Source organism: Salvelinus sp. IW2-2015, unplaced genomic scaffold, assembly GCF_002910315.2.
Source record: "Salvelinus sp. IW2-2015 unplaced genomic scaffold, ASM291031v2 Un_scaffold5136, whole genome shotgun sequence".
Taxonomy (NCBI): domain Eukaryota; kingdom Metazoa; phylum Chordata; class Actinopteri; order Salmoniformes; family Salmonidae; genus Salvelinus; species Salvelinus sp. IW2-2015.
Window position 1 is genome coordinate 1,717 of NW_019946402.1, and position 12,680 is coordinate 14,396.

The 12,680-nt window shown below is 43.8% G+C and overlaps 1 pseudogene; it reads right to left on the reverse strand.

Moving 5' to 3' along the window:
• Positions 1-1,273: 1,273 nt before the first annotated feature.
• On the reverse strand, positions 1,274-11,579 carry LOC112078003 (FYVE, RhoGEF and PH domain-containing protein 1-like; annotated as a pseudogene).
• Between the last annotated feature and the right edge of the window lie 1,101 nt (positions 11,580-12,680).

Consider the following 12,680-nt stretch of genomic DNA (forward strand, 5'->3'; position numbering starts at 1 on the left):
AAAGAAAAAATAATAATGGTGTCCAAAAAAGGTAGTAGCCAACGACAACAAATAAATTCATCTAGACACCGTTGTCCAATGAGCACACAAACAACTATACATACTCGCTAAAACATTAAAACCCACAGGTAACATCCACAAAGCTGTGAAAGCTCTGGAGACAAGGCAAAGAGACGCTTCTATGCCATCAAAGGAACAAAAACTCGACATCCAAATTAGGATCTGTCAAAATTAACTTGAATCAGTTTAGAACCCATTGCCCTACTACGGTTCGTAAGGTTGGGGTCATTACGCCCTACAGAAGATAGCCAGCTGGTCCTGGAGCTCTGACCACAAACACAAGACGACCCACAAGAGCCCCTCAAAAAACGGGGGACAAAGAAAAACATTTCACCCAACCAAATTATTAGAAACCAATTAGATAACTTTATTGACAATATGGAAAGGATTTACTAAAAAAAACAGAGCAAACTAGAATGGTATTTGCCCTAAACAGAGAGTACACAGTGGCAGAATACCTGACCCCTGTGCTGACCCAAATTTAAGGAAAGCTTTGACTTGTACAGAACTCAGTGACGCATAGCTTGCTATGAGAAAGGCGCCGTAGGCAGACCTGGCTCTCAAGAGAAGACAGGCTATGGCACACTGCCACAAAATGAGGTGGAAACTGAGCTGCCTTCTAACCTCCTGCCCAATGTATGCTATTAGAGACACATATTTCCTCAGTTACCAAGATCCACAAAGAATTAGAAAACAAACAAAATTGATAAACTCCCTATCTAATGGGGTGAAATAACTGCTGTTACCCGTTGCATGAGAACAGGGCAACCAGTACCAACAGTATTTATCTGTTTTATTTATCTCCTCTAATTAGTCGTTCTACTACTATTTGCAATTGGTAGAACCCTGATATAGTAAACTTGAATTCTTTATTGTTTTTGGAACCTTTGTGACAATTTCACTGTTAACTTCAAAATAGTTTTTGGGGGGTTTAATTGTTGTTTTGTGGTCTTCTCACTTCTTTTTGTTTGATTGTTTTTTAAACTTACTTTGGCAATGTAAAAATGTTTCCAATAAAGCCTCGTTGAATTGACTTGAGAGAGAGAGATGGAAAACACACCACACACACAAAAACCACACACAACTACACACCCACAAAAACCCACACACAAACAACACACCACACACAACACACACACACAAACATTTTTAATACAGTTAGGCTACCTCTGTAGAGTCCTGTCTGTCTGTGTTAAATAACAGTTAGGCCTACCTCTGTAGAGTCCTGTCTGTCTGTTTTAGGCAGGGCCAGTGCCAGAGGCTGCAGATCCATCATGGGGTTGATGAGTTCAATGGTCTCATCCCCGCTCCCCTCCTCCAAGTCACTGTCCCCCTCCGAATCCCCCCCACCCTCAGCCGACGCCCCCTCTCCYCCCGGACCCTCCGCATAGCTGCAGGAGGAGGAGCTAGAGAGGCGTGGCAGCGTGAGGGCGGGACTACAGGGGAAGATGACCCGGTCCTCGTCGCCGGCGAAACACAGCTCCTCACTGTGGGACGGAGAGCTGATGCTGTCGATGCCAGAGTCTCGATTGGCCAGTTTGCCGTCCACTTGCGGCTGGAGGAGGGACAAGTTGTCAGAGGGGATCCCTGATTGGCTTTCTGACTCCGCCTGCCCCCTTATCTCCACGGCGTCTGTGAGTTTCTCTGAGGCGCTATAACCGGACTCCATGGACAGTCGCTTGTCAGAGGCAGAGCACAACGCTCCTAGTTCTTTATCATTACCCTCCTCCATGTTGTCTGTCTCCGCTGCTTTCTCTCCCAGCACCACGCCAGCCAACACAGCCAGCCCCTGAGGTAGGTCATCCATCTCTTGAGAGGAAGCAGGGGGGCAGGCCACGTGGAGACAGCCCAGAGTGAGCTCTGAGACTGGGGGAGAGAAGGGACTCCCAACTGGTCCTGTCTCCGGGACCCTGGGGGTAAAGAGACCCCCTCCCATGATATCAGGCACCACAATGATCTGCTCCCTGTAGAGGGAACACAGATAAGACAGTAGAATGTTACATCTATCTATCATATATCTATACATCTATCTATCATATATCTATCTCTCTGTCTATCGATCGATCGATCTATCTTTTATTTTTATTTGTTTTGTAATTTTAACCCCTTTTCTCCCCAATTTTCGTGTTATCCAATCGCTAGTAATTACTATCTTATCTCATCGCTACAACTCCCGTACGGGCTCGGGAGAGACGAAGGTCGAAAGCCATGCGTCCTCCGAAGCACAACCCAACCAAGCCGCACTGCTTCTTAAAACAGCGCGCCTCCAACCCGGAAGCCAGCCGCACCAATGTGTCGGAGGAAACACCGTGCACCTGGCCCCCTTGGTTAGCGCGCACTGCGCCCGGCCCGCCACAGGAGTCGCTGGAGCGCGATGAGACAAGGATATCCCTACCGGCCAAACCCTCCTAACCCGGACGACGCTAAGCCAATTGTACGTCGCCCCACGGACCTCCCGGTTGCGGCTGGCTGCGACAGAGCCTGGGCGCGAACCCAGAGACTCTGGTGGCGCAGCTAGCACTGCGATGCAGTGCCCTAGACCACTGCGCCACCCGGGAGGCCATTTATCGATCTATCTTACCTCTCAAACTTCTCAATGAGGGAGAGCACACAGCGGTGGGGGAGGAGCTTCCCTCGGCACGGGGGAGTGTCAGCGGTCGGCAGGCTCCTCCCCCTCTGGGGTCTGCAGAAGAGGTCTGCAGGGTGGAGGGGTGGGAGGGGCTTGTCCGGGGCGCGGGGGCAGGGCTAGGAGCACCAGCACTCTGCTGCAGGTGAGGAGGCTTTGGGGGCACTGAGGAGAAATAATACAACATACACCATGTTACTGACTGAGGAGAAATAACAAACATACAACATGTTACTGACTGAGGAGAAATAACACAACATACAAATGTTACTGACTGAGGAAAGAATTAACACAACATACAACATGTTACTGACTGAGGAGAAATAAACAACATACAACATGTTACTGACTGAGGAGAAATAACAACAACATACAACATGTTACTGACTGAGGAGAAATAACACAACATACAACATGTTACTGACTGAGGAGAAATAACAGAACATACAACATGTTACTGACTGAGGAGAAAATAACACAACATACACAATGTTACTGACTGAGGAGAAATAACACAACATACAACATGTTACTGACTGAGGAGAAATAACACACATACAACATGTTACTGACTGAGGAGAAATAACACAACATACAACATGTTACTGACTGAGGAGAAATAACACAACATACAACATGTTACTGACTGAGGAGAAATAACACACTACAACATGTTACTGACTGAGGAGAAATAACACAACATACAACATGTTACTGACTGAGGAGAAATAACACAACATACAACATGTTACTGACTGAGGAGAAATAACACAAACATACAACATGTTACTGACTGAGGAGAAATAACACAACATACAACATGTTACTGACTGAGGAGAAATAACACAACATACAACATGTTACTGACTGAGGAGAAATAACACAACATACAACATGTTACTGACTGAGGAGAAATAACACAACATACAACATGTTACTGACTGAGGAGAAATAACACAACATACAACATGTTACTGACTGAGGAGAAATAACACAACATACAACATGTTACTGATGAGGAGAAATAACACAACATACAACATGTTACTGACTGAGGAGAAATAACACAACATACAACATGTTACTGACTGAGGAGAAAATACACAACATACAACATGTACTGACTGAGGAGAAATAACACAACATACAACATGTTACTGACTGAGGAGAAATAACACAACATACAACATGTTACTGACTGAGGAGAAATAACACAACATACAACATGTTACTGACTGAGGAGAAATAACACAACATACAACATGTTACTGACTGAGAAGAAATAACACAACATACAACATGTTACTGACTGAGGAGAAATAACACAACATACAACATGTTACTGACTGAGGAGAAATAACACAACATACAACATGTTACTGACTGAGGAGAAATACACAACATCAACATGTTACTGACTGAGGAGAAATAACACAAACATACAACATGTTACTGACTGAGGAGAATAACACAAACATACAACATGTTACTGACTGAGGAGAAATAACACAACATACACATGTTACTGACTGAGGAGAAATAACACAAACACAACATGTTACTGCTGAGGAGAAATAACACCAAATACAACATGTTACTGACTGAGGAGAAATAACACAACATACAACATGTTACTGACTGAGGAGAAATAACAGAACATACAAGGTGTTGGTCATCTTCGTAAAACGTATTTATTTAAACTACAGTAAAGACAGTGTTACTGCACATGTACGGAGCAATGTACTGTCTATTTATTGTTCTACTTTGGTTACTCATTGTGAAGTGGAAGATTTTATCGTTGATACGGTAAGACAGAAATGTTACCTTGTGGTTTAGGCCCAGGTAAGGGAGGGCGTCTCTTGAGGGCGGTGGAGGGCACTTCTTGAGGAGTTCCACTCTCAGTGTCTCCTCCGTTACAGCCGTGTCCAGCTGGGTGCAGCAGGGGCGTGGATGGGTGCAGACCAAGGGACCCAGAGGTCAGAGATCCGGGGTCTGAGCTGAGGCGAGGAGTCTGGGTGTCTGAGTCGTCGGCCCCGAGGCAARCACCGTGAGCACCAGGATCCAGAGACAGGCTCTTAGTCATCAGCCGAGGACTGGAAGAGGACGGGCCTGGGGAGAGAAACAAAGATTGGACATCAATTATACATAAATACATACATACATATTCATTATAGATTATACCTGGRATTTGGAGGTGGAGTGGCCTGGTGGGGGAGGGACAGACTGACAGGTCAGTCAAGGCTTTCTCCTACCGTGGCTCTACAACACTTCAGATCCAACTGGTTGTCTGTGTCAAACCTCCTCTGTTTGCTTTTGAAGTAGSATTCGGTAAGAATTAAAAACGGGAAGTGTAACGAACAGTGGTAGAGAAAGGTGTGTGTTTTATCACTGGGAATAATTACTGCTTTTCTCATATATATATATTTTTTTTTTCATTCCACAGTCAATGTTCAATGCCCACAGCGTACAGAGGCCAGAGACAATAGAATAGACTGGCTCGGCTAATGAAAAAACGATGATGGCACAGGCAGATAGACAGCAATCTGTTTCAGTTGGCTCTGCGGGACACTAATCTTTAATTGGTCAATGTGCTGCGGTGTTAAGGCTTATGTAACACCGCCACGGTCACCTGTTCTATTTCCGCAGGGATCGAATCAGAATGTATCCACTCACCGAACTGTAAGTCTGTTTGGTTAACAATGTCTACCAGGGGGTGTATATTAATGGAGATAACAATGTCTACCAGGGGGTGTATATTAATGGAGATAACAGTGTCTGCCAGGTGGCGTATATTAATGGAGATAACAGTGTCTGCCAGGGGGTGTATATTAATGGAGATAAGTGTCTACCAGGGGGTGTATATTAATGGAGATAACAGTGTCTGCCAGGGGGTGTATATTAATGGAGATAACAGTGTCTGCCAGGGCGTATATTAATGGAGATAACAGTGTCTGCCAGGGGGTTATATTAATGGAGATAACAGTGTCTGCCAGGGGCGTATATTAATGGAGATAACAGTGTCTGCCAGAGGGTATATTAATGGAGATAACAGTGTCTACCAGGGTTTAATAATGGAGATAACAGTGTCTGCCAGGGGGTGTATATTAATGGAGATAACAGTGTCTACCAGGGGTGTGATATTAATGGAGATAACAGTGTCTGCCAGGGGTGTATATTAATGGAGATAACAGTGTCTGCCAGGGGGTGTATATTAATGGAGATAACAGTGTCTGCCAGGGGGTGTATATTAATGGAGATAACAGTGTCTGCCAGGGGTGTGTATTAATGGATATAACAGTGTCTGCCAGGGGGTGTATATTAATGGAGATAACAGTGTCTGCCAGGGGGTGTATATTAATGGATATAACAGTGTCTGCCAGGTGGTGTGTATATTAATGGGATAACAGGTCTGCCAGGTGGTATATTAATGGAGATAACAGTGTCTGCCAGGGGCGTATATTAATGGAGATAACAGGGTCTGCCAGGTGGTGTATATTAATGGAGATAACAGTGTCTGCCAGGGGGTGTATATTAATGGATAACAGTGTCTGCCAGGGGTGTGTATATTAATGGGGATAAACAGTGTCTGCCAGGGGTGTATATTAATGGAGATAACAGTGTCTGCCAGGGGCGTATATTAATGGAGATAACAATGTCTGCCAGGTGGTATATTTAATGGAGATAACAGTGTCTGCCAGGGGGTATATTAATGGGATAACAGGGATAGATAAACCACACTTGTGTTGATGAGTAACCTTGCCTGAAACCTGCAGACGTTTGTTAGCTTCCTAAAGCTAATATACAGGCTTTAGCTCAGCGTGCTAATACAGTCTTGTGAGATGCAGGACATAACAGTAGTATGAAGTGAATGGAACGCGTCCTGTACAGTACGTACAGACCAATAGTCTGGGCAGATTGGAATTCTGTTGTTGTTGTTGATGTCTGAAAACCAGGAAGACTCCCCGCTTTGTACAATGACGTCATATTGCTGACTGGCCTTTAAAAGCCTGTCTCAGTGTACATGTGTATGTGTGTGTGTGTGTGTGTGTGTGTGTGTGTGTGTGTGTGTGTGTGTTGTGTGTGTGTGTGTGTGTGTGTGTGTGTGTGTGTGTGTGTGTGTGTGTGTGTGTGTGTGTGTGTGTGTGTGTGTGTGTGTGTGTGAGCCGTTCGCAGACAGACTGCTGACGAGACATGGCGATGGTTTCCTACGCCCTTGGGAACAGAGCAGTAAGAGGATAACAAATGATTTCATGGAGAGAAAAAAAAATTGCTTTAACTTTGACGGACACATGAGAGAAGACTGGTATGTTAACTGATGAGGACATAAAGGGACTGTGATTCTCTGCTTCTAACCCTGTTACAGGGCCGAGTCACTGGCTTACTGGTGCTCTTTCATGCCGTCCCTAGGAGGGGTGCGTCACTTGAGTGGGTTGAGTACTGACGTGATCTTCCTGTCTGGGTTGGCGCCCCCCCTTGGGTTGTGCCGTGGCGGAGATCTTTGTGGGCTATACTCGGCCTTGTCTCAGGATGGTAAGTTGGTGGTTGAAGTTATCCCTCTAGTGGTGTGGAGGATGTGCTTTGGCAAAGTGGGCGGGGTTATATCCTTCCTGTTTGGCCCTGTCCGGGGTATCATCGGATGGAGCAACAGTGTCTCCTGACCCCTCCTGTCTCAGCCACCAGTATTTATGCTGCAGTAGTTTATGTGTCGGGGGCTAGGGTCAGTCTGTATATCTGGAGTATTTCTCCTGTCTTATCCGGTGTCCTGTGTAATTTAAGTATGCTCTCTCTAATTCTCTCTTTCTCTCTTTCTTCTCTCTCTCGGAGGACCTGAGCCCTAGGACCATGCCTCAGGACTACCTGGCATGATGACTCCTTGCTGTCCGCAGTCCACCTGGCCGTGCTGCTGCTCCAGTTTCAACTGTTCTGCCTGCGGCTATGGAACCCTGACCTGTTCACCGGACGTGCTACCTGTCCCAGACCTGCTGTTTTCAACTCTCTAGAGACAGCAGGAGCGTAGAGATACTCTCTATGAAAAAGCCATTTGACATTTACTCCTGAGGTGCTGACTTGCTGCACCCTCGACAACTACTGTGATTATTATTATTTGACCCTGCTGGTCATTTATGAACATTTGAACATCTTGGCCATGTTCTGTTATAATCTCCACCCGGCACAGCCAGAAGAGGACTGGCCACCCCTCATAGCCTGGTTCCTCTCTAGGTTTCTTCCTAGGTTCTGGCCTTTCTAGGGAGTTTTTCCTAGCCACYGTGCTTCTACACCTGCATTGCTTTGCTGTTTGGGGTTTTTAGGCTGGGTTTCTGTACAGTACAGCACTTTGAGATATCAGCTGATGTAAGAAGGGCTATATAAATACATTTGATTTGGGGGAAAAAATGACTGAAAGAATGGATAAACTTATTGACTCAAACTGTCATTTCAACAGCCTTACCACCTAAATGACAATGTAAGGGATCCCAGCTTACACATAACGTTCTGAGAACCATATATTTCTGTGAGCTTGGTGAGAGAATGGTTCTCCTATGGTTATTTTGCATACAACCTAGATAGTTGCTTTGGCTTTGGAACATTCTCAGCACTTGACAACAACARAAAAAGTAATTTTCCTGGTATTTAATTACGTTAACGGAACGTTTCCTAAAAGTTAGAACATGGTTACATTTMATTTCTATGTTGGTAATGTTCTAGGAACGTTCTTGAAACTGGTTTGACACTGGGAATGTTCTGCAATAGTTCAGAGAACGTTAACAAACAAAGTTCTTCTGGGGGAATTTCAGTACTTCAGCATAACATGTTTCCTACCGGTTTCATCAGGTGACAAATGTTATTTACAGTGAAATGCTTACTTACAAGCCCTCAACCAATAATGCTTTAAAAAGTTTCAAGAAAAATAAGTGTTAAGTAAAAAATAGAAAATTAAAGTAAGAAATAATTAAAGAGCAGCAGTAAAATAACAATAGCGAGGCTATTCACAGGAGGTACCGGTACAGAGTCAATGTGTGAGGGCACCGGTTAGTTGAGGTAATTGAGGTAATGTGTACATGTAGGTAGAGTTAAAGTGACTGCATAGACAAACAGATATTAGCAGCAGCATAGAAGAGGGGTCTGGGTGGCCATTTGATTATCTGTTCAGGAGTCTTCTGGCTTGGGGGTAGAAGCTGTTAAGAAGCCTTTTGGACCTAGACTTGGTGCTCCGGTACTGCTTGCTGTGCGGTAGCAGAGAGAACAGTCTATGACTAGGGTGGCTGGAGTCTTTGACAATTTTTAGGGTCTTCCTCTGACACCGCCTGGTATAGAGGTTCTGGATGGCAGGAAGCTTGGCCCCAGTGATGTACTGGGCCATACGCACTACCATCTGTAGCGCATTACGGTCGAGACCGAGCAGTTGCCATACCAGGCAGTGATGCAACCAGTCAGGATGCTCTCGATGGTGCAGCGTGAACTTTTTGAGGATCGTGGGACCCATGCCAAACCTTTTCCATCTCCTGAGGGGGAATAGGCTTTGTCGTGCCTTCTTATGACTGTCTTAGTGTGTGTGGACCATGATAGTTTGTTGGTGATGTGGACACCAAGTAACTTGAAGCTCTCACCTGCTCCACTACAGCCCCGTCGATAGAATGGGGGCGTGCTCAGTCCTCCTTTTCCTGTTTTCCTATTTAAAGTCATGTTCTCAAATTGTTCCAGAGAATGCGAAGAAAAGTTCCAAAAAAACACAAGAAAACTTCGGTAACGTACAGAGAACGTTCTAATAATGTTATTAAAAACATATACATTCCGTTCTCAGCATCAACAAAACTCTGTCCATCCTCTATCCCCAAAATGACTCTGTACCGGTACCACCTGATAATAACCTCGCTACTGTTATTTTCACTGTCATTTTACTTTATATATTTTTACCTATCTAATGTTACCCAATACTATTTTTTATTTAAAAATTGCAATGTTATTTAGGGCTTGTAAGTAAGCGTTTCACTGTAAGGTGAAACACACCTACACCTGTTGTATTCGGCGCACGTGAAAAATAAACTTTGATTTGATCTTGTGTGTTCTTAAGTGTGTTCAGGTGTGTTCAGGTGTGTTGGCCACGCCCACTGATTGGTCACACCTGATCTTAATGAGTCCTTCTTTCCTTTGAAATGAGGTTTGTTTGAATAGACTAAAATGAACAGCTTTGTTTGCATAAAAAACCACATGGCATGCTATCTCCATCCTGGCGGTGCAGTGAACTAATTCCACGGATAAACAAGAGATGGTGCGAATCTCACTAATGCCGTGTCACAATAAAACAAATGTGTTTGCATGATTGATGCGTATAGAAATGAATGTACATGTGTSCTATTTGTGCTTGGATAAGCTAAAAGTGTTACTAAAAGTCTTATTGAAACAATCTGTGGACGTTTTAAAGAAGTTATWWWAAAAAAWWYTTGAAATAAAATATAATTTCCGTTCTCAGAGCGTTAATAAAACCTCCCAGGAAAATGTTCAAGGAACCAGAGTTCCCGGAGTTCCCGGAGTTCCCGGAGTTCGCAGAGTTCGCAGAGTTCCCAGAGTTCCCAGAGCAGGCTCACCTCTGTTCTAGAATATCAGGGTTGGGTGGCATCTATATTTTCATATCATCATACCAGCCTTCTCCCATGTCAAGATGTACCACTATACCAGCTTAGTACACAAGGGGGTTTTAAAAATGCAAAAAAAAGTCCATTGGGCATCCATTACCAGAATGCTAACAAAATGAACACAAGTCATATCGAATTTACATAGAGGCTGCTAGCTAAATATGCTAACGAGCACAAACAAAAATACACCAATTGCAAAGACAGCCAATCCAGCTCATAAAGTTATTTGTATATTGGGTAGGAGCTACCGGATGTCATTTTTGATTAGTTTGGACATTTACAAGCGAAAGTGAAAATTTTACAGGTCAGGAAATGTATGGCTTCATTCCCAGAACTTCCAAAGAACCAAATGTGCTAGAGGCTGGGAAGAGGCTGGGAAAAGGCTGGGAAGAGGCTGGGAAGATGTGACCACTGTCAAACTCGAGACAGAGCAATATGGAAGGAGGCTTTCTAGAGAGGGGGGGTGTGAGGGGAGAGAGAGAGCATCTCCTCTTGCTCTTGGGTGAAGTTGCTGTCTTGTTAAAACAGTATTGCTGTCCTCTCCTCTAACTGGGGCTAATAGATTCTATATGATAATGCTGAGGCTCCTGTGTAGACTAGCCTACCTACTGCAGGCTGGCTTGGGGCTAATGACTTCCACATGCTCTACTCAATATACTTCAGAGAACGGGGGGGGCAGAGATGGAGAGAGAGAGAGCGTGAGAGAGAGAGAGAGAGAGAGGGGAGGAGAGAAGGAGAGAGAAGAGAAAGAGAGAGAGAGTAGAAAAAAACAGTACAGCCCTCTTTCTATCTTGTCCTCTTTTGTTGTTGTTGTTTATCAACTGTCTCATGGTGTTCACCTTGTTGTTGTTTATCAACTGTCTCACGGTGTTCTCCTTGTTGTTGTTTATCAACTGTCTCATGGTGTCTCCTTGTTGTTGTTTATCAACTGTCTCATGGTGTTCACCTTGTTGTTGTTTATCAACTGTCTCATGGTGTTCACCTTGTTGTTGTTTATCAACTGTCTCATGGTGTTCACCTTGTTGTTGTTTATCAACTGTCTCATGGTGTTCACCTTGTTGTTGTTTATCAACTGTCTCATGGTGTTCACCTTGTTGTTGTTTATCAACTGTCTCATGGTGTTCACCTTGTTTGTTTATCAACTGTCTCATGGTGTTCACCTTGTTGTTGTTTATCAACTGTCTCATGGTGTTCACCTTGTTGTTGTTTATCAACTGTCTCATGGTGTTCTCCTTGTTGTTGTTTATCAACTGTCTCATGGTGTTCACCTTGTTGTGTTTATCAACGGTCTCATGGTGTTCACCTTGTTGTTGTTTATCAACTGTCTCATGTGTTTCACCTTGTTGTTGTTTATCAACTGTCTCATGGTGTTCTCCTTGTTGTTGTTTATCAACTGTCTCATGGTGTTCACCTTGTTGTTGTTTATCAACTGTCTCATGGTGTTCTCCTTGTTGTTGTTTATCAACTGTCTCATGGTGTTCTCCTTGTTGTTGTTTTCAACTGGCTCACGGTGTTCACCTTGTTGTTGTTTATCAACTGTCTCATGGTGTTCACCTTGTTGTTGTTTATCAACTGTCTCATGGTGTTCACCTTGTTGTTGTTTATCAACTGTCTCATGGTGTTCACCTTGTTGTTGTTTATCAACTGTCTCATGGTGTTCTCCTTGTTGTTGTTTATCAACTGTCTCATGGTGTTTCTCCTTGTTGTTGTTTATCAACTGTCTCATGGTGTTCACCTTGTTGTTGTTTATCAACTGTCTCATGGTGTTCACCTTGTAGTTGTTTATCAACTGTCTCTGGTGTTCACCTTGTTGTTGTTTATCAAATAAAATATAATTTCCGTTCTCGGTGGTGTAGTGGAGGGTACATGCGCTATACTCGGTAGCAACAGTACAACATGCTACAGTATATCTTCCCTGTAGCAACAGTAACAAGTACTACAGTATATCTGCCCTGTAGCAACAGTAACAACATGCTACAGTATATCTGCCCTGTAGCAACAGTAACAACATGCTACAGTATATCTGCCCTGTAGCAACGTGCTATAGTATATCTCCCTGTAGCAACAGTAACAACATGCTACAGTATATCTGCCCTGTAGCAACAGTAACAACGTGCTACAGTATATCTGCCCTGTAGCAACAGTAACAACATGCTACAGTATATCTGTTATGTAGCAACAGTAGCAACATGCTACAGTATATCTTCCCTGTAGCAACAGTAACAACATGCTACAGTATATCTTCCCTGTAGCAACAGTAACAACATGCTACAGTATATCTGTTATGTAGCAACAGTAACAACGTACTACAGTATATCTGTTATGTAGCAACAGTAGCAACATGCTACAGTTATCTTCCT